The sequence below is a fragment of the Hylobates moloch genome, unplaced genomic scaffold (assembly GCF_009828535.3).
Source record: "Hylobates moloch isolate HMO894 unplaced genomic scaffold, HMol_V3 SCAFFOLD_17, whole genome shotgun sequence".
NCBI classification, from domain to species: domain Eukaryota; kingdom Metazoa; phylum Chordata; class Mammalia; order Primates; family Hylobatidae; genus Hylobates; species Hylobates moloch.
This window is the reverse complement of record NW_026652292.1, coordinates 5443244-5468169: the sequence shown is the minus strand read 5'-3', so window position 1 is coordinate 5468169 and position 24926 is coordinate 5443244. Positions and strand designations below refer to the sequence as shown.

General features: G+C 46.8%; 1 protein-coding gene across 1 annotated transcript in view; it reads left to right on the top strand.

Annotated features, from left to right (window-relative positions):
- The window catches only part of MED10 (mediator complex subunit 10), a 340764-nt gene that overhangs the window by 168591 nt on the left and 147247 nt on the right, over nt 1-24926 (top strand). The window contains exon 8 of the mRNA XM_058429986.1: nt 14836-14983. The gene's annotated coding sequence lies outside the window, so the exon portion shown is untranslated. The remainder of the gene's footprint in view (nt 1-14835; nt 14984-24926) is intronic.

Here is a 24926-nt window from a genome sequence, read left to right as displayed (position 1 = left end):
ATCACAGTTGGCAGGGACACCCCAGCACAAGCAAGCTGTCGTGCTCTGGAGACCCCCAGAGTTGTAGCTCCTTGAGGGTCTTGCCTATAGGAGAATGGGGAAACCCTGGAGAACAGAGAGAGGGGCCCAGGCTCTCAGCACACCACAGACACTGCACGTGTGATCTTGGAAGAAGAACTCTTGGGTTCTGGTGGTCCCAAAAACCCTCTCTGCAGAGAAATCCACTGACTTCTTCTAGTTTTAATTTACTAAGGTGAAAATTTCTACTTTTGCCAAAATAATCACTAAGCTATATTTTCTGTAAAACAGGAGGTCACCACTTTGTTGCCCCATCTGAAGCTACCGTTGTCCCCATATAATTTGGGAAACCACTTTGGCAGTGGAAATATAAATAATGTGATTGCATCACGACTGAAATAATTCACAAACCAAAATATCATTAACAGACTGAGAAAGAGAGAGAGAGAGAGAGAGACAGAAAGAGGGTGATCTGAAGAAAAATATTCAAAAAAGGGTTCCCTAGCCAGCATCTTTATTTGAATTTCCAGGAACTAAGATAGCTCAGAAACATAACTGTCTTTGGAATCTAGTACAAGCTCTAGTTCCCCTTCTAGTTGGCAGAATCAAGGTCCAGGTTTCTAACATGTGGAGTGCCTGGAGAGACTTTAGGCTGTGGAATCAGGATAGCTTGAGTTCAAATGCCTGCTCATGTCACCTACTACGTGGGGCCCTCAGTCAGCTCACCTGGCCTCTCGCGGCAGTTCCTCTGGTCTGGGCTGGGCTTGGCTGATCCTGACTGGGATCATCCATGTGGATTGGCTGGGAACTGCCCAGTCTGGGATGGCCTCACCTGACATGCTCTGTTCAGCATGACCTCATACTCTACCAGGTGACTGCAGGCTCATATACAGTGGCTCGGCAAGGAGCCAAGGGAATATGGTACTAGGCTTGGACTGGCACCCATCACTTCTGCCACACTGCATTGGCCAAAGTAAGTCACATAAGGGCAGTCCAGTTTCAAAGTGTGGGAAATAAATTCTACCTCTTGAGGAAAGAAGTTGAAAAATCATATTGCAAAAGGGGGGTACATACATAGAAGGAAATAATGACTGCTATTCCTTAAAGCAATCTAACATGAAAGGTTAAAAAAAAAAGCCAAACCAAAACAAAAATTCAGGTCACCATTCAGACTTGGGAAGGAGGAAGAAATCCTGGTTGTACTTTATGGGTTGGTGGCTCCTGGCATATCTTACCTTCTGGCGTATCTTACTTCTGCTCTTGCTTTTGAGCTGAGACGAGACCCAGTCCCATCTTTGGCAAGGGAAGGGGATGAGTGCCTCATCTCCACTGTCCTCACACCTGAGGCAATCCTGGCAGACACACAGGCTGCTCTAGAGCTGTGATAATTGGGATAAAGTCTGTACTAGTCCATTTTCACTTTACCCCTTTCCTGAGTTGAGATGTTAGGAGAGCTCCCTGGATATAAGGGTTTGTTCTTTTATCTGTTTCCAGCAATGGCCTCTTGACAGGCCATTGTAGATAACAGGAGAGGCATATGGGGAGAAACTTTTTGAACCTCCTCTGAAGTGCAAATGAAGTACAATCAAACTTTACATGAATTTAATTTCCTTATTGTTTTGCCAATTTGGAATCACTATATACAAAATGCCCCATCTCCTGCTTTCAGTGAGCTTGGAGTTTACTATGGCCCAACCTCAACCCAAATGGCGCAAATGGGTTCTGACACAATCTCAGCTTCTCCTGAAACTTGTGAGGACGCAAAAGATCTCCCTGGAGCTCCTGTTCACAGCACTGAATGCTGCTGGCCCCTCCCCAAGAGCAGGCTACAGACCCACTGTTTGGTCTCCCCAGTCTCTTAGATGTGCTGACCTGGAGCCAGCCTACCTGCTAACAGTACTTCGGATGCCTCCTTTGGCACAAAGCAAACTGCTTGCAGGATGTACAGAGGGACACTGTCCACGTTTGCATGTCTCAGGCTCCTAGAATCTTGGGAGGAGTAGAAGCCAATACTGCCCCTTGTGCCTGCTGGGATTGTGATCACGTAAGCCATGATGGGATCTGAGAAGATCTGGTGTTTAAAGAAGCTCAGGTCCGGGCTGTGGAATTTAAGTTGGTAACCCCAATTGCTTACAGTTGAGCCATACATTTACATAAATGTTTTCATGCAAAGGAGATGAAATAGAAGAAAAAACCGTTTCTTTGTCAATATTAATACTGAAGCAAACTCTGCTTTTGTATAAAACAATGAGAACATGATGAGTGGCTATTGATAGCAACAGTGAAAAATGCACACTTGGCTGGTGACTGTTTAATAAAATCAGGGAGGTTTGTTTGTTAAAAATATAATTAATAGGAGATGTCTTTGCAATGTCTGTCACAAAATTGTAATGGAATGAAAAGACCCTGCAAAACCAGGAGATATTTTTTAAAAACCTGTGATTTTTTTCAAGACCAGAAAACATGAGTCAGATGGACTCTCTCCCCGCATGGAGACCTCAGCAGGTTTTTCTAACAAAAGAAAGCTTTTGCACCCAGAGCCTGGGAGCAGTGTGTTACATGGGCACTCCTGTGAGCTGGACAAGCAGCTCATTAACCTGCTCACCATGCCTGCCAGCAAGTAGGTAGGAGGCATCGTTATCTGCTTTTCACAGATGGACAAGGCAGAACCCAGAAACATCACACAGGTGACTCTGCAAGTGGCCCTGGTGCTCTGCTGTCCGAGGTCAAAATGCTTTCTAGATCCTCTGAGCAGGCAAGTAGGTTAAGCCGAAAGAGGGAACTGAGGGAGAACTTGGTGGAAGCCAGAGTCTCGAAGCCCCTGAGAGCTGGGGCCTCGCTGGAGCCCACCACAACCCCAAAATGCCACAATGGGAACTGCCCCTTGGAAATGATTATCTGGTCCTCCTAATTAGATTTATCTCTTAAAATGCAAAACTTTAGAAGTGTAAGTTTGGATGAAATGTAAAGTATGAATGATTTTATTTTACTTTTTAAGTACAAAAACAAAGGCTGCCTGCTCCTTAGTTTTGCAAATGTTACCTCTTAACCTTGATACCAAACAGATGTCCAGGCCCCACAGCCCCCATGTAGTCAGCCTCTTTAGTACACCCGGGTGTTGGGTCTTGTTTGCTTTCTGCATGTCATCCCAGTGACCCCAGCACACCCATGCTTGTGTGCTAATGGCCACCCCAAAGCAGACCTAATGAGGTGCACCAAATGGGGCTGCAGTGTGCACAGGGGGGAGGTGCACACCTCATTAATCACCCAGGCTGCCTTCTGGGCCTGAATGGTCTGACATGGGGCATTGTGAGGGTGCCTGCATCTGCCAGGCCCACCAGATGCCTGGCACAACCTCCTGGCCCAGGGAAAACCATTCATCTATGTCCATTATTGGCCAAGGTGGACTCAGCTCCTAATTAGGGCCTGGTGAAAGGAAAGAGAGAAGGTGCATGCACCCTCTCAGGCTGTGCTGGAATGGGCCTGTCTCACCTCACACAAAGGGCCAGTGGCGTGGCCTCCAGGGACAAGCCAGGAGTGAGTGCCAGAGAGGCTGGCTTTGTCAGAAACACTCGCAGCGCAGGTGCCTCTGGGCGTCTGAGAGCCAGGCTCTGCATTCGTGCACTTTTATCTCACAGGCTGGTCCCTGTTGCTGAGAGGGCTGGGATAAGTGGGCTGCCTTGAAGATACCAGGGCCATTGCATTGTCCGGGAGGTGGGAAGTGGGCCCACACCCCTCTGCCTTTCTGCCCCCCTGAACAGTGTTTCTCAGTCCTGCACCCTCTGTCTTTTCACCATCAGATGTCAGAGTCTGGCCTGGCATCATCTCTGCAGTGGCAAGACAGCAGGACTTGGATGGCCCCATGAGGACGGCTGCAATCGTCTCTGTCTCTCTCTTTTGCTCCCTCTAGCTCTACGTCACATGATCTCCCTATGATCCTTTACAAACTGTACCCATTGAAAGATTTGACAAACAAACTTACAGGCCGGACCGCCATTGCCTTTGTCAGTTGGTTTTCTTTTCTTTTCCTGAAATGAAAAATAAATTGATCTGCTGCCAAATTACCACCACAGGAATTTACTGGGGGCTTGTTTGAGAATGCTGCCTCCTCTCTTGGAGCTGCAGGGTTTCTACCATCCCAAAGATGCAGAGGAAAGAGACTGGACCTTCTTCTCAGGCCAAGACAGAGGCAGGAGCACCCCTCCTTTGGAAGGAGGTTGGATGTAGTTCACAGAGTGGAAGTCCAACAGCTTGCACATGCCGAAGCCAGCCAGGGTTAGCTGGGTTTTCCCAGCGGGGGTGACAGAGTGCTGTCAGTCTTTAGTGGATAAAGGAGTTGCCTCCACAAGATGCAAACAGAAGCTGAGGACTTACTTGAGCCTCAATGAGGAAATTTGCTACAAAGAAGCTTCCAGAGCATCCATCCAGACAAATGTGTACTCACTCATTCATTCATTGTGCACACTTTTCCATTAAGAGACACTGTACCCCATATCCTGGAATACAATCAAGGATGGTTCCTGGGAGCTTTGAGGGCCCTGTGGCGCCTTGGAGGTCTGTTTCTAGTCTCCAGCCTCCAGTGTGGGGCCTCACTGCTATAAGGTCACACAGGGAGGCTGCTCAGGATAAGCCTAGAACGGGCCTGAAGTTGAGCCCCCTCACAGGGCCCCCAGATTCCTGCCTTTGAATCTCCCCTTCAGCCACATCGATTTCCATGAGAGCTGATTTTCACCCAGGAGAAGGATGCCTCCTCATTCAAACGGAAGCAGACACAGTTGGCCACCGGGAGGAGGCCGGAGATGTCTGCCCTGGGAGCCATCCAGAGGAACCTCTGCCCTGGCTTCCGAGCTGAGACGAGACCCAGTCCCATCTTTGGCAAGGGAAGGGGATGAGTGCCTCATCTCTGCCATCTTCACACCTGAGGTGATCCTGGCACACAGGCTGCCCCCAGAGCTGTGATAATTGGGATAAAGTCTGTATTAGTCCATTTTCATGCTGCAGGTAAAGACATACCTGAGACTAAAGACAATTTATGAAAAAAAGAGGTTTAATGGACTTACAGTTCCACATGGCTGGGAAGGCCTCACAATCATGGTGAAAGGCAAGGTGGAGCAAGTCACATCTTACATGGATGGCAGCAGGCAAAGAGGGAGCTTGTGCAGGGAAACTCCCCCCTTATAAAACCATCAGATCTCATGAGACTTATTCACTATCATGAGAACAGCATGAAAAAGACCTGCCCCCATGATTCAGTTACCTCCCACCAGGTTCCTCCCGTGACACGTGGGAATTGTGGGAGTTACAATTCAAGATGATATTTGGTTGGGGACACAGCCAAACTATATCAAGGTCCAAGGAAGAGCCCCATGAAAGAGCTTGCCAAAGGGTGAAAGGATTCCTAGGTCCTGTTATTTTGAGGGCAGAATGAACACATTGGGGGTGCCTGCAGCCTAGTTTGCATGGAGAGATAGTTTTCCTGGTCTCACTTATAAAATACAGTGATTGTGTTCTTCCAAGCTCCCTGCCCCCTCTAGTAAGTGCTGTCAGTCTTCACTAGGGGAAAGAGGCCACATGAAGACAAGGTCTGTTATTATTATTAAACTGTTCAGGACTTGTTAGCATATTCATGAGGATATTCAATTTAAAATAGATCTCATTTCCTTTGAGCAGCAGATGATTCCCCTTTTTATGGTGGTTGTGGAATTTAATATTGAAGGGATTTCACTTGGCAGTTTGCATATGTGAAAATTCAGTTTAGAGTCGTGGTGCATAAAAGGGAGAAAGAGACCAGGTTGTTCAACTCAGCAAATGAAAAAAGAAATTTTGCTGAATCTCAGGAGTTTGTATGTAGCACAGACAGCATGAATCAAAACACTCCACACTCCTACATGCTCGCGACGGCTCCTCTCACAGTAAGCAAGAACAAATGTGTGCTTTCTAGTTTTTAAAGGGAGGATGCATTTGGCAAAAGAACAGATTGGTTTCTTTGTGTGCAGTAGCAGCTGAGGATATTCAATGATATTGTATCTACCATCTTTCAGTGAGAAATGGTGATGTGGTAGCACTGGGGTGGGCTAGGGTGGATAGGGGCTGGTGAGTGGGTTCTCTTCTCTGAGGGAAAGGCAGGGGCCATTGCTCTTCCTTGTGCAACAGGAACAGTTGCACAAGTGTAGTCCTCACTGCTGCACACGCACCGGTGGTGCTGAAGATGTGCTAATGTTTCCAACCCAGTGGAGAAGTAGCATTAGCACTCCAAATTGATCGATCCTCACTCTGGACTCCAGGATAAGCCTAGAATGGGCCTGAAGTTGAGCCTCCTCACCACGCCCCCAGGAAGGCCCTTCCTTGGAACTGAGTCTTCCTTTTGCTTTCCTGCCCTTGAATCTCCCCTTCAGCCACATTGATTTCCATGAGAGCTGATTTTCACCCACATTGATTTCCATGAGAGCTGATTTTCACCCAGGAGAAGGATGCCTGCTCCTTCAAACAGAAGCAGAAACAGCATCTGACATATGTAGGGAGATTAATTCCAGTTCAACAGATCAAGAGAAAAAAACGTATTTCCCTTAATTCAAATGTTGGAAGGTTTTAGGAGGTGTTATAGAAAAAGGAACAATGACAACACAAAGGAAAGAGGGCTGGAGATTATAAAATGCATCATGCCTACTTATAGGAAGCCTTGAGGATAAAGTCGGGACCAGAATTTTGGATTTCAAGTGGCTGCCAGGACCTGTGTGACTCGTAGGGGATGGAATCATTACTATTATTTATTCCTTTCCAGCATATCAGAACTTCTGCCTTACTTCTCTACTGCATAAAGTTTCTGTTGTAACTCAAAATACTGAATGCATTACATTTGCTAAGCGTTCTTCCTCCTGATAATGTTTATAAAAATGGAAATATATTCTGATAGATCTTAGAATTTTGAAAAATTACACCTTTTTCTAATGAAGGGCATATTCCCTAGCCCCCACATTCTGCATCCGGAAAGAAATCATTGCTGATTCTGTCCTTGAACTATTTCAGTTAATTAAAAGAATGTGGAGGAAGCCTATCTCTCTAGCTCAGTATTGTTAATTACAAAGGTATTCAATATGCCACTGCAAATGGCATTCTGCTAGTGCTTAATTAAAATAAATACAAAAATTTAAATGAACTAAACAGATTTTGGCACTGGTCTGTGGTTACTGGGCCAAATTTTATGTGTGGCTATAACACGAGCATAGGAATTAATCTTTACTCTTTGCTCTTAATGGCCTGGCATCTGGCCAGAGGCAGAGGCGGCAGCCCACTGTTCCATCCACTGCATCAGTGGAGATCGCCGCCACCCACCTTCCTCACATCCTTGTGCCTACAGTCTTCCCATCCATGGGTGGCTTTAGTGAAACCATTCAAAATCTTAGGGGAGGGATTGTTTCCTGCATCCATCTTTCCTCTAAACAATTCATAACGCGAAGAATAACATATATTTATTCACTGCGTTTCATCACTGGGCTCTGAGCCACTTTTCAGGTGTGAACCCATTAACCTTACCCACTCTTTGCAATGTGGGGAGTTGGAAAGGAAGCCTCTTCCAGATTGACTGACAAGGAAATGTGTTCTTGTGGACACTACTCCTTCCACTGTGAGTTGCAAGCCTCAGCTGCTGAAAAATGACCTTTGGATCATCCATAACGGTGCTGCTGTGGAGCAATTTGATGCCACAAATCAAATGAATTTCTTCACAAAAATCAAATGGAATGTTTATCCACAGGTTTCCAAGCATTTAGGGCCACCATTTGTATATAAATGACTGATGCATCGGACCTTCCTTTATCCCCCATCTGTGGACCCTATGCGCTGGGACATCTGGTGAGCAGAAGTGTGTCTGGGAAGGTAATGCAATTGCTGTCGTTATTGTGAAATTCACTCCATTTCTTAAAAAAAAATGAAGTTAAATTCAATTTAGAGAACATATTAAGTGCCTTGAAGTAGGAAAGGAGTTGTTGGGTTAAAGTGAAAGAAACAGCTGGCTCCCAATAGGAAGGGAATCACTGGAGGGCCCTGGGAGGGGTGGGGTGGCTGTCCGATACCCCAGGAGAAATGGAGTATTGAGAGAAGCAGAAATGAGGTAGGACCTCTGGAAACGGTGCTGCGAGCACTGGATCCCTCTCTGGACTCTCTTCCAGCCCTCCCCACCGCTTTTGTCTCGCTCTGGTTTCTTTTGCTCCCTGTCCTCCCCAACCCTATCTCCACTTTCTCCTTCGCCTCTCTCAGGACTGCTGCCTCTGCCTATCGTGGTGAATGAGGGCACCAGCCTGGGCTGCACATCTTACTATTTTAGGCACTGAGAGAGTCCAGCCTGGTGCCACCCTAGTCCTGAATCAGGAAGCCCAAAGTGGTAGCTTATTGGTGCTGGGAGCAGGGGTGCAGGCTCCCATGAACTAGACTATGGCCACTCCTATGAAAGCCTATAGCGTGGGAGGAGGAGAAGCCCCTAAGGGAGCAGCTGCTCGTGGTTAGAAGGGGGCTTGGACAATCAGAATGACGGCTGTCCCCTACACGCATGGTGGCAGGGGCAGAGCACAGTGCCCGAGGCTGCAGGGCACTGTAGAAAGGAGTGTGAGATACAGGCTCTCTGTAGAACAGAGTAAGGGGCATAAACTGAGTGAACTGATGACTATCATCCAAGACGCGGAACAGAGCCTGAGGTTCTGGCTCCATGAAAGCCAGTTATGTGAACGAATGAATAAAATACATTTGCTCCAGGGCTGCATCTGTGGGAGGTTCTCCCAGGTCATGTGGGCAGGCTGCAGGGGAGTGGGTGTACCCCACAGGGTCATCAGAGAACATGAAGACATGGCAGGCTTGGGGACTCTAGGGCTCTCCCAGGCAGTGTTACTAGGGCAGTGGAAAGGAGGGCACTCCAAAAGTAAAGGAATGGTTTGAGAAAGGGTAGGAAGAGCAGGGAAGCCTGAGTGTCACCTGGAAATGATGGGCAGCCTGGTTTGCTGGTGTGTGGGTGAAATGATGTGTGTTGGTTTCTAGGGCTGCTATAAGAAAATACCACCATCTGGTGGCTTAAACGACAGAAACGTATTTACTCAAACAGCGTTGGAGGCTGGAGTCCGAGATCTAGGGGTCAGCAGGGTTGGCTTCCTGCAAGTCTTCTCGCTGGCTTGCAGACCGCCATCCTCTTGCTGCCTCTACATGCAGGCTTTCCCCTGCTGAGCATCCCTGGTGCATTTTCTGTGTGTCTTAATGTCCTCGAATTACAGCACCAGTCCCATTGGACTAGAGCCCGTAATTACCTCTTTGAAGACCCCATCTCCAAATACAGTTACATTTTGAGGTGTTGTGTTGGGGGTTCAAAATAAACACTGGCGAAGGGGCCCTAATTCAGTTCATAATATGATGTAACCAGTCTTTGACAAGGACCCCATTTTAAGGGATATTGAAAGTCCCAGTGAGGAGTTTGTCCTCTATCCTCAGTAAGCACATGCAGTCAGACTCAGTCTCTTGAATAACTAAGCAATCGGGCAATGGCCAATAAGATCAACTGGGGCATGTGATTGAGATGGGAAATAATTTGGAAGATGCCTCTGTTAGTCTCACTTTCTGGTGATGTGGAACAATAACTTGCAGGGTTCCACGTCGAGTTAGCAGCCCTGCCTCCCATTTGGCGCTCCTGGTGCTGGGTCTGCAGGATAGCGCTAGGTGGAGCCTCATTATCCTCTTGGCCCCTAGGATGCCTCCAGGGAGGGAAAGGGGGAGCCAAGAGCTTCCACAGGCATGGTGGAGGGTGATGTAGGGCATCTGTGGAGCAAAGTCAGCAGGTGTTCGGGCCACTGACATAAAAACCAGAAAGTAAGTATCTAGGACATGAGGTGAAGGGGTAAAAAAAAAGTAAAACAGTATCTGGAGCTGAGATGTCAAAGGCATTTGAACCACAGTGACCCCCATCTTGAATAAGGGCTGGGTAAAATGAGGCTGAGACCTCCTGGGCTGCATTCCTAGAAGGTTAGACATTCCTAGTCACAGGATGTTTACGGTTAAGGGAACAGGTTAATAATGTTTACTGAACAGACCCAGGACTTCACAGACTCAGGAAATGGCCTGATGTCCTGATATCTTAGGGGCAAAGTCATTCTTAATTTAAGAATAAGTTCTGCTTTAAGAATAATGATATAGATTCTCGTGGAAGACAGTAGTTACAAAAAGATTAACAATCATTTGTCATGAGCCCTTGCCACACAGCACACCTCCCCATGCTGTTCCGTTTTGTTATTGCATCAGTCCATTCTCACACTGCTATAAAGAACTATCTGAGACTGGGTAATTCATGAAGAAAAGTGGCTTAACTGACTCACAGTTTCTCAGGCTGTATAGGAATCATGACTGGCAGGCCTCGGGAAACTTACAGTCACGGTGGAAGGTGAAGGGGAAGCAGGCATATCTTACCGCAGCAGAACAGGAGAGAGTGAAGGGGGAAGTACCGCACACTTTTAAACAACCAGATCTCATGAGAACTCACTCATTATCACCAGAAGAGCAAAGGGGAAATCAACCCCTGTTATCCAATCACCTCCCACCAGGTCCCTCCCCCAACATTGGAGATTACAATGCAACATGAGATTTGGGAGGGCACAGAGAGCCAAACCACATCAGTTATGTTACATCTAAACAAGCATTGTACCTAAGTTGGACTCGTTCCTCCTCTTGCTTTTGGGAATGACCTACTCTATCTATGAAGTAGCCATTCTTTTGTTTCTTTACTTCTCTTGCTTATAAACTTGCTTTCACTTTACTTCTCTTGCTAATAATCTTGCTTTCACTTTCCCTGTGGACTTGCTCTGAATTCTTTCTTGCATGAGATGCAAGAACCCTCTCTTAGGGTCTGGATCTGGACCCCTTTCCAGTAATGGAGGGTCAAGGCGAGATGGAACCAGCAGAGACAGTGACAGGAGCTGCATCAGCAGGAAGACCCTGCCATAGGGGTGCTGGCTCTCTCATGCACCGGATCTGGTTCTGGTGTCTGGGGAGAAGCTGGACCTATTTTGAGAGGGGCCGAGGGGGACAGGGGCGAGGGGTCATGAGAACAGCCCCATGATGCAGCATTGCAGTTGGCGGTTTACCCCCTTGCCTCTCACAGTTGGCTGCAGCCCTCCCTGCATCCACTGCCTCCTGTGTTGGATCCTTCATGACCCCAGCTTTGCTTGACCATGAAGAGAGACAGGTGTTCTCCCTGAGCAGGAGGAAGCAACGCTTCCTTATAGCTGCACTGGTGCAGGGCTGCATTAAACCAAATACCTGTTTCTTCAGGATATGTAATTAGTGCCAATTTTGCAGGAAACTTCTTAGCACTGATTAAAAGCACTGGAGGCAATGGTGTGTGAACTGTCGGGACCGTGCCTTGCCCTCTTGGAGCTGTGCATGAGACACCCTCAGAGGGACTGATAGTTGTCAACATTCTTGCTGTCAGAAGTACAACTGGAGGCTGGGCGCAATGGCTTACGCCAGTAATCCAAGCATTTTGGGGGGCTGAGGAGAGCGGATCACTTAAGGTCAGGTGTTCGAGACCAGCCTGGCCAACATGGTGAAACCTTTTCTCTACTAAAAATACAAAAATTAGCTGGATGTGGTGGCATGCACCTGTAGCCCAGCTACTCGGGAGGCTGAGGCACGAGAATCGCTTGAACCCAGGAGGCGGAGGCTGCAGTGAGCCGAGATTGCGCCACCACACTCCAGACTGGGTGACAAAGTGAGACTCTGTCTCAAAAAAAAAAAAAAAAAAAAAAAAAAGAAGTACAACCAGGAACCCCTCAGAATCCTTCAGCTTCCACAAATGGGGAAAATTACGAGGCTGACATCTGGCATCTTCAGAGCCACTCTGCAACCTTTCTCGCACACTTGTCTGCTTCCAATACGATGTCCAAACCAAGCCACGTTCTCCACATTGGCCTGCCTCTCTTTTTCCCTCTATTTTTTCTCCTCTTAGATACTGCAAGCTTTCTCAGCTTGCCATCTAAAAATACTTAAAGAAATTGTAGGAACTTTAGTTTATTTAATAGCATCTAAATAACATCAATGTATGGCTGTAAAAATCACAGAACTTAGGGGCAAAGCCTGTAAGTAAAACAGAAAATACACATTTACTTAATAAATTAACATAGGATCAAACTTAAACATAAATATGGGCTGTGAAAGACACCATTGACCAGCATAAAACGGAAAGACTTAATCTTTTCTAATGTGTTTGCTCAACCAGTTAAATCTTCATTGCCTAGCTACAGTAGGTGAAACTCATCTTCAGTGAGCGGGGAGGGAGCGGCCTCTCAGGCCCCTGAGGTTTGCAGAATCACCTGCTCCAGCACCTGTGTGGGCCCCAGGCGTTCAGGACCTGGAAAGGGGAAGGATAGGAGGGAGTTTTCTCCTGGGGGCACTGAAGGAAGTGGTAATGTGCATGGTATGTTCAGGGAATCCTAGAGAACTGGCCCAACCTGAAGGATGACCGTGTGGGGAGCCAGGGTGGGGTGTGGAGGAAAGGGGATCTGGGAGAGGAAGGCGTTGAGAGGCTGAAACAGGAGGGCCTGGAGTTTGTTTAATTAAAAAAAAAAAGATAGTTGAGAACCAGAAGTAGTATACAGCAATTTAAAAAGTAATAGCAAACAATTCAACATTGAGCTGAGTAAAGGGGAATGAGGGAACCAAAAGTTCATTTTTTGTAGAAGGGGGTCGGTAAGTTGTTTCTGAAGTTAGTAAGTCAAAACAATAGCTACGTTAAGCCTTCCATTTAGAGAGGGCCGTGGCTTAGGAGAACTAAGATGAATGCTCCAGGAAGCAGAATTGCCTGTCAGGAGGGTCCACGGGAGGCTGGTTTTTCATTAGAAATCTTACTGTGTGATTGGACCCGTGACCTGTACATGAGTTACTTAGGGAATACATCCAAATTCTTTTCAAAATGCTGGTCAGAATGTGACATTTCTCAAAGTCCACATTGATAATTAAATAGACTTTATTTTTCGAGCAATTTTAGGCACAGAAAAGCTGAGCAGAAAATGCTGAATTCCCATGTACTCCCTTCCCATGCCCACTGTTTTCCCTGTGATGAACATCTTGCCTTGGTACATTTGTTACAATCAATAAGCCAATATTGATATATTATTATTAATTAAAGTCTAAATTTGCCTTACAGTTCACTCTTTGTGTTATATATTCTATGTTTTTTCAAGTGCATAATAGCATGTTGCACCATTATAGTATTACACAGAAGAGCTTCAGTGCCCTAAAAACTTTTTAAAAACTGAATTTATTAACTTTTAAAAGCATCTCTTGATGTCCAATTTCCATAATATTGTGTGTAATCTCTCTTCTCCCAGTTTTTATTGGTTCTTTATTTTCACATTGTCAAGGCTGATAACATTTATAGTCTACTTTGAAATTACTTTTCATTTTTATCAGTAAGTATAAGAAGTTGAAAATCTTCACAGAGCATACACTATTATGACTTTGAAATCTCATGCCCTGCGGAATCAGGTGTTATGCCAATCTTATATTTCCTTCTTTGCAGGTGTTGGGTCATGACTCTGGCATGACCCTGATTATTAGATGCAGCATGTTTCTAGCATCAATGGCAACTGAATTTTATTTTCTTATCTTATTCAGTTCCTCATAATTGTGTTGCATTTTTATTTGCTTCCTATTTTGGGCTTGATTTTCTTGCACAGGTTATTTTTATATATTTTCTAGTTATCTTTTTTATTATTGTCAAAAGAGAATGTCACTTTTACATTGTGTCTCTGATATTATCCATTCTGTTTTTCTGAAAGACCTACAGTAAGCACAATCAATACGCTTCTAGTTTAGATGGGTAGCTTTCTAGATTAACTGTAGCACTTTTGTTCTGTCGTTTCCTCATGAGATTAGAGTCGTTCTTCTTGAACTTGCTGTCTTTCTCTTTCCTGATATTATCCTTCTTCAACTGGAGTAAATCCTCAAATAACTTTCTAAGAAAAAGCATGGACACTTTTTGAGTTTTTGCATTTCTGAATCTATATTTTCCTTGAAGCTGGGTTGGTAAGTTGATTGGATTTAGAATTCTAGACTCAAAGGAAAATGTCAGGAGTTGTTGCTGAGAAGTCTGATGCTGGTCTCATTAGTATGCTTTATAGGAAATCTGCTCTCTTTCTCTAGCAGCTGTTAGACTCTCTGGATTCTTGGTGTGCTAAAATTTTACAAGATATCTTAAATGAACTATTTTTTATTCATTCATTTTTATGCTGCTTAGTAGATTCCTTTAGGTTTTTGATGTATCAGTTCTGGTCTCAGCAGAAAACAGATGTCTACTCAACATAGGACAATTCGTAAATAATTTATTTATGTTAACATTTGTATGGCATATTGTTATATGCATATTCTTAACACTGCCACACTGATGATAATCATTTGGATCAGCTCCACAGTTGCATTATGATAAGAAGTCTTTGATGATTATCCTTGAGTATTGACTTTTTAAACATTCGTATGATTAACATTTTTAAAATAATTTTTATTGTGTATATTTAAATCCTTTAAAAAATCTCTATGTATCTCAGAACTTCATGTTGAAAGATATTTAAATTTGCAAAGTGTGGGCAGAAGGGGTAGGATAGTGCAGGATACCCCAGGATAGTGCAGGACCCTGGGGTACGATAACCCAGCTCCATTAACACCCCTAGACCATAGAGAAGCCACTCTGAGGAAGCTTGGAGAGGGGCTTAGCCTGCCAGCTGCAAGCCTGCAGGGAGAGGCTGTGGGAAGAACCCTGATCTCTGATCTCCATCCTCTCCCCTTCTGTAGCAGCTGCTGCCCATTGGCTAAGCCCAGCTGGAAGCCAGAGAGCAAAGAGTCGAGGTCCGTGTAAGCCTGCCTCCCGGGGCATTGAGTGGAATGGAGAAGGGTAGAGAATGGATCTGAAGTGGCAAGCAGGAGCCAGCCAGCCTGAAAGGTGAGTCCTTGGCTGTGCAACAGAGCTGGCCATTTTTCTTTGAGTTTTGCCTCTTGGTTTTCTATGGTTTTTCTCTTTCCAGAATCAGTTGAATATTGAAGCTCTTGATGTCTCTTGTACTTTTCTTCTGTTTGTCCGTTTGCTCCCTGTTCTGGGAAATTTCCCAACCTTCTATTAAATGCTTCCCCCCCGCCCGCCCCCGCCGCGAGACGGAGCTTCGCTCTTTCGCGGAGGCTGGAGTGAAATGGTGCCATCTCGGCTCACTGCAACCTCTGCCCTCCAGGTTCAAGCGATTCTCCTGCCTCAGCCTCTGCAGTAGCTGGGATTACAGGCACGCACCACCATGCCTGGCTAATTTTTGTATTTTTAGTAGAGACGGGGTTTCACCATCTTGGCTAGGCTGACCTTGAACTCCTGACCTCAGGCGATCCACCGCCTCAGCCTCCCAAAGTGCTGGGGTTACAGGCATGAGGCACCGTATCCAGCCTATTAAATTATTTAATTTAGGAAAACATATGTTTTACTTCCAAGAGTTCTTAGTCTCTGTTCTCTTTTCATTGCAAACTATTCTTCTTTTAAAAAGGAATCATTAGTTTTTCACTTACCAACTTATAACCTACTATATGCCAGACACTGTTTGAAGCCCTAGAGCTCTAATAGGGAGCAAATCCACTGCTCTCGTGGAGCTGAGATGTCATCTGTGGGCTGACCCATAGCGAATGAACAAGTAAGTCAATGCTTTGGTATGTCACCATGTAGTGCTGAGTTCTATGGGGACAAGATGCAGGTAGGGTGGCTCGGGAATGGCAGGACTGACAGAGGAGATTGGGGGAGGGTTGTTATTTTATAAAGTACAGACAGGAAAGGCCTTGCTAATATGGTGACTTTGGAATGTAGCTCTGAAGACAGCGAAGGAGCCAGCCATGATGATATGTTTGCTGGATGCAGTAATTTGTCAAATCACTTTGAAGAGTCCCATCAAGGGTCTTTTGTTTTGTTTTGTTTTGATCTTCCCTGAGATATCACATCCTCCACACCTCTCTCAAAGGTGGGTTGAATTATCAGTTTCACTTATGTGTCCCATTTCTTTCATTCTGATGGTTTTCTTCACATGCTGCCTGATCCTGCAGTCTAATCATTTGAAGAATGGCTGGGTGGGTTAATATATATAGAGATTTGGTGTAGGTTTCCTCTGCTGTTGTGCATGGAGAGCTAACTCCTGAATATGGAACCCCTGGAGAGTCTTGGGTATGTAGGGGAGGCCTGTTGCTGGACAGGACTTACCTAAGTGTCAATGAGTGGGTGGCTGGCTTTTGGGAAAAGATTTACTACATCTGTCTATCCATCCACTTGTCCGTCTAACCATTTGCCTGTCCATCCATCCATCCATCCATCCATCTCTCCATCCTTCTTTCCTGCCTTCCACCCATAAAATAGATTTATTTTTCCTGGAGAAAAGTCTGAGATGTTGGAGATGTGTTCACCAAAACAGACTTTCAGTACCTCCATCCTTCCACCCTGTTTTTGGCTCCTCTTCCACCTCCATCCACTATCTGCCATCTATGAGTCTAGAGCTTCTCTTAGGTTCTGTTCATAACAATTTATCTTCCCCTTCCAGGGCATAGTGTGAAATTTGAAGCCAGGTCTCCTGGGTACCCATCCTGACTTCCACACTTACCAGCCTTAGGATCTTGGGCAAGTCATGTAACCTCTCAGTGCCTCAGCCTCCTCAACTACAAATGGAAATGATGATGGCACTGATCTCAGGGTGTTGTGAGCCTAGATGTGAGAATGTGAGTCAGGGGTTTATCACTGGGCTGGACACCTGATCCTCACTCAGTGCATGTTACCTGATATCACGGTCCTCCAATCATTATTATTAATCACTGGGCTGGACACCTGATCCTCACTCGGTGCACGTTACCTGATATCATGATCCTCCAATCATTATTATTATGGCAGTTCTTCTTCTTATCCTCTGCTCTACCCCTTTTCAGTGAAATTTTGGCTATAATGTTTTATTCTGCTTTATCACTTTTTAAGCTTCCTGGGATTTGTTGAAATCTCTCATTTGTCAATGAACTCTTCTTTTTCTCTTTGCCTTTATGAGTTTATTCCACTGTTCTTCTCTTTTGTTCTTTTCTTAGTCTCTTTCTCTGTCTCTGGTAATCATTTTGCTCTCATTTTATTGGTGTCTTATTAGCGGCAGAGACACAAAAGTGAGTGCTTGGTCTTTTCCTCTGTTTATTTTTTTGACAGTTCAAAACCACCTAAGATGACTGGGTCCATTCTATTCAAAAGATAGAATAGCAGCTTCTTTGTGGTGGGTGCTGGGCTCTTTCACTTCTGGCTCAGCTGTTTCATGAGTGCTCTCGCTCCGCTGGTCAGAGCTTTGTGAAGGTGTCTCCTTGCATCTGCTCTCTCTTCAGGGCCTGCAGGTCATAGAAATTTATTTTCATGTTTCTCTCAGGGACCCCAGAGCATGTCACACAGCATGACCTTTTCACTATTAAGTGGAAGGGTAAATTACAGTATTAACTGAACCTCCACAAGCACTGTGTCTGTACTAAGGAATAGCAGGTAACAGGTGATGGTTTGCTGGGTTCACTGTGATCTCAGGTACACGTCAAGGACTTGCTTTTCCAGTGGTGGAGAATTGTGTTGTGGCTAATCAGGGGTACTGAGTCACTCCCTATTCCACAACTTTTAGCTAAATAATGGGAACAACCACTCTTGCTACTGGTTTGCAAAATATTTGTGAGGTTTAATGAAAGAGAAGCAAGCTTTCTTTTCAAGCGTGCTCAGTGTTGTGCCACAGCCACGCTGGATGTAAAAATACATGAGTAAAACTCAGGCTGTTTCTGACCACGACTGAGCCTTCCTCCTCCACAACCCTTCATGGTGACGGTCAGTAACAGGCAAACCAACCTGATGTTTTCTCTTTAATCTTTGAAATGTTTTCTCTGCTAAGGGTCAACAAGGAGCAAAATGAGAGAAAAGACAAGAAGGAAAACAAAAAGAAATTAATAAACTACATAATTAAAAACTAAAGAAAACACACCAGTGGCTTCTGAACAATCAGAGTAGCAGTGAGAGGACAGTGTCACCTCCCCAGCTGCTTCTGTCCCTCATCCTCCCCTAGAGACCTTGCCTTCACGTGGGCTCCCAGGGGACGTGGTTCTTTGACCTCTCCCATGGTGAGTGTGAGTTTGCCCTGGACAGTGCCAGCAGTGGGTTGTCCAGGTGCATGTTTGTCCTTGGACCCCCATGCAGGGTATTTGTGTTGCTTAAGTTCTTATTGTCCAGTCATGCACTGATTTTGTGGAGATGGTCTTCTTCCATGAATCTGATGTTTGCTGGGGAAAGAGTTTCCCTGAATCGTAGGAAAAAACAAAACAATTGGCTGTTTCCTCCTGCTATACTCTTAACACAGATCACTTCTGGTGGGGTGGGGTTTTTTTCTCCACACCAAGTAATTCTCCAGTGGACACCCACTGGGTGTCCTACAATTCAATTCAACTCTGACACTAACCAGAGTTCCCACAAACCCCACAGGTTAAGGGCTCAGTCCTAAAAGACTGCTTCCACTTCAGACACCAATAACAAGTACCAGATTGTCTCCTATAATTCTGACCAACCAGCTATAAATCGGGGTCTCCATGACCGCCTCCCTGGATAATTTGATAGGACAGCTCACAGAACTTGGGAAATGCTAACATTAACCAGTTTACTAGACAAAAAAAGGATACAAATGAATAGTCGGATGGAAGAAAGGCACAGGGCAGGGTTTGTGGGAAGGGGTGCAGAACTCCCATGTCCCTCTGAGTGTGCTGCCTTCCAGGTACCCCTACATCTTCATCAACCTGTAATCTCTCCAAACTCCATAGTTTTGAGATTTTAATGGAGGCTGCATCACGAGGACATGATGGCTTACTAAATCCATTTCCAGGTCCTTTCCCTCACTGGAGAATGGGAGTTGGGGCTGAAAGTCCCAAGCTTCTAATCATGGGTTGGTATTTCTGGTGACCAGCCACCATCCAGAAGCCCACCAAGAGTTGCCTCACTAGAAAAAAAAAATGCTCCTAACACCCAGGAAATTACAAAGTCCTAGGAACTCTGTGTCAGGAGCCAGAGTCAAAGACCAAATATTACAACAAAAGATGTTCCAACTCCCCTATTGCTTAAGAAACTTCCAAGGGTTTTAAAAGCTCAGTGCCAGGAACCAGAGTTGGAGACCTATGTATAAATATAAATATATTTTTTTCTTGTTTCACATCCCCAGTCAGACAAATCACAAAGCAGAAAGGAGTGTGTGCGTCTGTTTTGTATTTGTTACCTATTCTTGGGTGACAAAGTGCCCCAAAACTTTGTAGCTTAAAATGACAGTGACCATTTACTGTCTCTCCCCGCTTCTGTGGTCAGAAATTCAGGAGTAGTTTGGCTGTGACATTCTGGCTCAGAGTCTTCCACGAAATTAGAGCCAGACAATCACTGTGAGTAAGTCACCCCAAAAGCTTCTTTGCTTGCATGGGTGGTGCCTGGGTGAGGGACATCCGCAAGCTGGGCTCTTTGGCCATCAGTGGTCTCTCCATGTGGTCTCTGCAGCACAGTGGGGATGGAATCCCTAGGAGGTGGCTCAGGACTTCAAAGGCACCTTCCCTGACAGGGAGAGACAGGAGCATCCAGTAGGATACATCGCCTTTCATGACCTGGCCTCAGAGCCACACAGTGCCACTTCTGCCACGGTTTATTTTCAGAGGCGTCTGCATAAACACCCGGGTACAAGGAGGGTGAAGAGAAGACTCTAGCTCTTGATGAAGAAGGAGGTTTTGAAGGAGCACATGGGGCAGGAACCATCGCTGTGGCTGTTGTCGGAAAGTAGAACCCACCACGTGCCTTCTCTTCAGTTAGAACCCACCTCATGCCTCTCTCTGTTGCCCAGGCTGGAGTGTAATGGTGAGATCTATGCTCACTGCAACCTCTGCCTCCCGGGATCAAGCAATTCTCCTGCCTCAGCCTCCCAAGTAGCTGGGATTACAGGCGCCCACCACCATGCCTGGCTAATTTTTGTATTTTCAGTAGAGAGAGGGGGCTTCACCATGGTGGCCAGGCTGGTCTTGAACTCCTGACCTCAGGTGATCCACCTACCTCGGCCTCCCAAAGTGCTGGGATTATAGGCGTGAACCACTGCACTGGCCTATTTATCTTTATTTTTAAGTCTTCAAGGATGAGCTCTCTCGGAGATGAAGAAAGGTAACCAGGAGAGTAGCCGACCTGCAGCCAGGGGCTTCATCACCCCTTCTCACTCCTGTCAGAGTGGGAGGACAGGGTGTGAAGGCTGACCTGGGGACAAGGACCCCCAGGGCAGTGGGTTACTATCCCATTGATTCGGACCTCACCTGAGCCCATTCGTTGAAGCCAGAGATTGGCAATTTTTAAAAAACCAAAACAAACCAAGGCCCCAGGCTCAGCAGCACTTTCTCCATCTCTGGAATGTGGGCGTCCTTACTTGCTCTGCCACCTGAGCCTGGCGTGGGGTGCAGGTGGTGAGCCATTTCTCCAGATGCCACGGGGAAGCCTGGTGAGCTGGTTGCTTAAGGTGACCAGGGCTGGCGCCCATCCACTGTGACTACTCGTGACGGTGCGGGACTCCCAGAGGGGTGGGGGTCTCGGGAAACCTGAGGGAACGGAGGCATGGTCGGAGGCTGGGGCAGGAGCGTCCAAGTGTTGATGATATGGGAGGCAACTTTGAGAGCGTGGGGTGTGGTGTTCGGTCAGCTTTTATAGCTCATGTTGGGTGAGCCTCCTGGGCATCTGGGGTGATTTCATGCTGAGTCTCCCTCACATCAGCAGGGGCCACGCAGCCAGCGATCAGTCCCCACCATCCACAGCCTCAGGAGGTCAGTTAGTGGCCGCTGAGGAGGAGGCCTGGTGAAGGGCAGCATGGCGTTCTGTTTGGAGAGTGGGTTGTGCCTTGCTGAGGGTCTCTGCTGGCTCTGGACTCCATCTCCATCCAGATCGGGCCCTTTTCAAAGCAAGTTGGTCACCTTCACACCTGAGCCCAGCTTCCGTCACCTTCTGAACTTTTCCGAGCCTCGCTCTGCCTGTCTCTCTGCGGAGAGGAGTGAGGCGGCTCTGCACCTGGATTCACTGCAATCGCTCCGTCGTAAGGTCCAGTGTCATCACAGCTGGAGCTTCAAGGGCTGTAAAATGCTTGTAGCAGACAGAGGAGCAACTCAAACATAACTGCCAGATTTCAGTTTTCTAATGGGCTGTGGAAACAGCAAAGTGACATAATCCTGTCCTGCATATTGATTACTTAGACACTGAAAGCTTGTCTCCTCTGTTAAACAAAGGAACCCAGACAAGAAAAAAAACCAATAACGACAAAGAGCAAACCTCCTGTCAGGGGGGCTGTTCCGTTCTCAAGCAGGAGAGCAGCACCCATGCAGAGGGAGGCGTTTGGTTGGACTCCGTGGGGCGTTAGCCCTGTCGTTTCCGCCCTGGGATGCAGTGCAGGCATCAGCTCCTCCCCACAGACAATGCTGGACGCAGGCCGGAGGACAGCAGCCTCTCAGCCCATGATTTGCCCTGAGATGGAGGGAGGAGTGGCTGAAAGAAGTGAAAAAAGGAGGTATCTGCCAGCTGATCAGAAACCTGAGACCTCAGCGCCTCCAGACACTGCTCATAGGAGGAGCCCGTAATGAAGGCAGTCTAATGGGAATGACCTGGCCTCTGCAGGAGCAGCAGAACCATGTGCCCTGTGGCCTCCTGCCAGCAGGGCTGCCTGCACCTCCTTCAGGATGGAGAGGAGGCAGGGGAACCACCAGGGAGTTGGAGAGAGGAAAGGGCACACCTCCCTCAGGATGGAGGGGACGAGGGGAGCACCATAGGAGAGAAGGAGAGGGGATCACACCTCCCTCAGGATGGAGGGGAGGAGGGGAGCACCATAGGAGAGAAGGAGAGGGGATCACACCTCCCTCAGGATGGAGGGGAGGAGGGGGAAGCATTGCAGGAGAGAAGGAGAGGAGGGTCACATCTCCCTCAGGATGGAGGGGAGGAGGGGAGCACCACAGGAGAGAGGGAGAGGAGGGTCACACCTCCCTCAGGATGGAGGAGAGGAGGGGAGCACCACAGGAGAGAAGGAGAGGGGATCACACCTCCCTCAGGATGGAGGGGAGGAGGGAGAGCACCATAGGAGAGAAGGAGAGGGGGTCACACCTCCCTCAGCATGGAGGGGAGGAGGGGAACACCACAGGAGAGAAGGAGAGAAGGGTCACACCTCCATCAGGATGGAGAGGAGGAGGAGTACCACAGGAAGCAAAGAAGGGAGGGTCACACCTCCCTCAGGATGGAGGGAAAGAGGAGCAGGCATTACATAGGGAAGTCAGTGCTGGGGTGGGTCACACTGGAAGGGATAGGGTGGCTCAGGTGGAAGGCAATCAAGAACAGGTGCCTGGAGCTGCCTTCCAGGTAAGTGGGGGCACCCACCTCCTGCTTGTCTTGCTGGGTGAGACACAATGGTGCCGTGGGTCTCTGTTCAGGTCTGTTTGGGAGCCCTGCCCTGCCCCTTTCTGGCTTTGTGATCATGGTCAGTGGCAGAGTTGTCCTCTGCCTCTGATTTCTCGTCTGTAAATTGGGGATTTGTAGTAATGACCCTACTGGAATGTGTCTGCTGGAATTCTTTATGTGAAGGTCTGAGAGGATGCCTAGCGTGTGGGAGGCATTCCATCAGCAGGGTCCTCGTGTCACTCCTGCAGCTGATATTCCTGCACTTTCATTGCTATCACTATAGCTTCTGCAGGCGTGTTCATGTGCCATCCTACTATCCACACCCCACATGTTACACAAAACTTGCCTACAGCAATGGCTCCCAAACTTGTGGGTACATTAGAATCTCCTGGGAATCTTGTGAAAATTCCAAAGCTTAGCCATGCCCCCCACCAGTAAAATTCTAACCTCAGGTTGAGACTCAGACCTCAGTGTGTTTTGAAGCTACCCTGGTGATTCCAATGCAGAGACAGGCTTGGGAACAACTGGCCTAGACAGTGTATTAGAGCAGAGGAAAGAGCCAGCCACTGATACATACTCAGGTGTTTGTAAAGACTGTCTTTTTCTGGTAAACTGTTAACTCCATTTCTCAATATTCTTTATGACGTAGGAGACCACCAACCCAATGGCCAGACTCCCTTGTGTGGACACAACTAAAAATCAGGTGCTGATTAAACCCTAGCAGGGTCCATGGCCATATTACATCATCTTAACTTAGAAGGAGCGATGTTGTTCTCGTCCTTCTCAATGTCTTCTCCCCTGATCAAGCCGTTCTCTGGGGACTTTTGTTCTAGCTGGATCCAAGGATCATATAATCTCCCATGACTGTGCCTTTCCTACTGAAGTTTCAAGCTGCCTTTGAAAATAGGAGATTCAAAGGAGAACAAAAGATTTCAAAACGGATTTACCAAGACCCAATAAGGGGCCATTTTTGCCCATTATTTCTAAATGCCTTTCTTCCTGCTGCAGGAGGGAATTCATCATCTTTGGCAACATAGCTGTGCTGTTGTCCCACACAATTCATTACCCTCCCTACCTGCCCAGGCATTTCTGTCTTTTCTTCCAAATGGCTGCACCTCTTTCGCTATCAGCCTGATTTCTTCCCTCTGGCTATTTTGCCACATATTTATCCACATCAAATCTTCTCTTCTTTGCACCTGTCCATTTCAGAAATTTAGATTTATCTATTCTGACTTGAGTGAGAAATTTCCTGTGTCAGAGTCGCTTGAAATTGTTTGTGGTGGGAGTTTAGAAATGATAGAATGCTGGAGTACCCTGCCTGCCTTCAGTGTTGAGGCTGTGAACGTCCCCCACGGAGGGCCCTGAGCTGTGCTGGATGTCACTGCAGGCAGCTACAGACTCTCCCAGCATGCCCTTGGCATGAAACAAACACAGATTGGATTTTATGTCCCAGCATTCACATCTGTAAACATTTTGGGATCAGGCTTATTCTAATGTTTTCTTCTGCTCCCATCCAAGTTTCTTCCTTTTTTTTTTTTTTTTTTCTTTTGAGACAGTCTTACTCTGTCACCCAGACTGGAGTGCAATGACACGATCTCAGCTCACTGCAATTTCTGCCTCCCCGGTTCAAGGGATTCTCGTGCATCAGCCTCCGTAGTAGCTGGGGCTACAGGCATGCACCACTACACCTGGCTCATTTTTGTATTTTCAGTAGAGACAAGGTTTCACCATGTCGGCCAGACTGGTCTCGAACTCCTGGCCTCAAGTGATCCACCCGCCTCAGCCTCCCAAAGTGCTGGGATTACAGGCGTGAGCCACAGCGCCAGGCCAAGTTTCTTATTTTTTATCTTAAACGATACACATGGATATCACTCTACACTTTAAAGACAATATGCCCATAGTTTTCTCCCAGGGATGCTGTATCTGTGTTGATTCCTGCCTAGGCTGGGGCCTTTGTAGATGGGCCCTCGAGTAGCACTGGCCTTCCCTGTGCTTTTCTACCTCGCAGTGAATGTACATGTTGTGTGGACACCACTGTTGCTTTTCGCCCTTTCCTTGCCGTTTCTCTTCTCTTACCTTTCAGGCAAGTGAAGCTATGACTGGTTGTGTTTACGTCTGTCTCATCAGCCTCATGGGCTGAAGGGCTTGCATATCTTCTCTCCTCAGCTTCAGATGCTGAGAAGCAATTGCCCTGCCCTCTAGGTAGGTGGAAGGGGTGTTTCCTTTCCTTCTCTGTTTGAACCTTTATCACATGCTGCACCTCACCTGCTGCTCGGATCTTGTGTGTGTGTGTGTGTTCCAGTAAAACTTTATTTACAAAATTAGGAAGTGGTTCAAATTTGGCCCACAGATCATAGTGTGCCAACTCCTGCAGTAGACCTATGACATGCTCACTGCTGTGTTCCAGATACACCTGTCCATTTCAGAAATT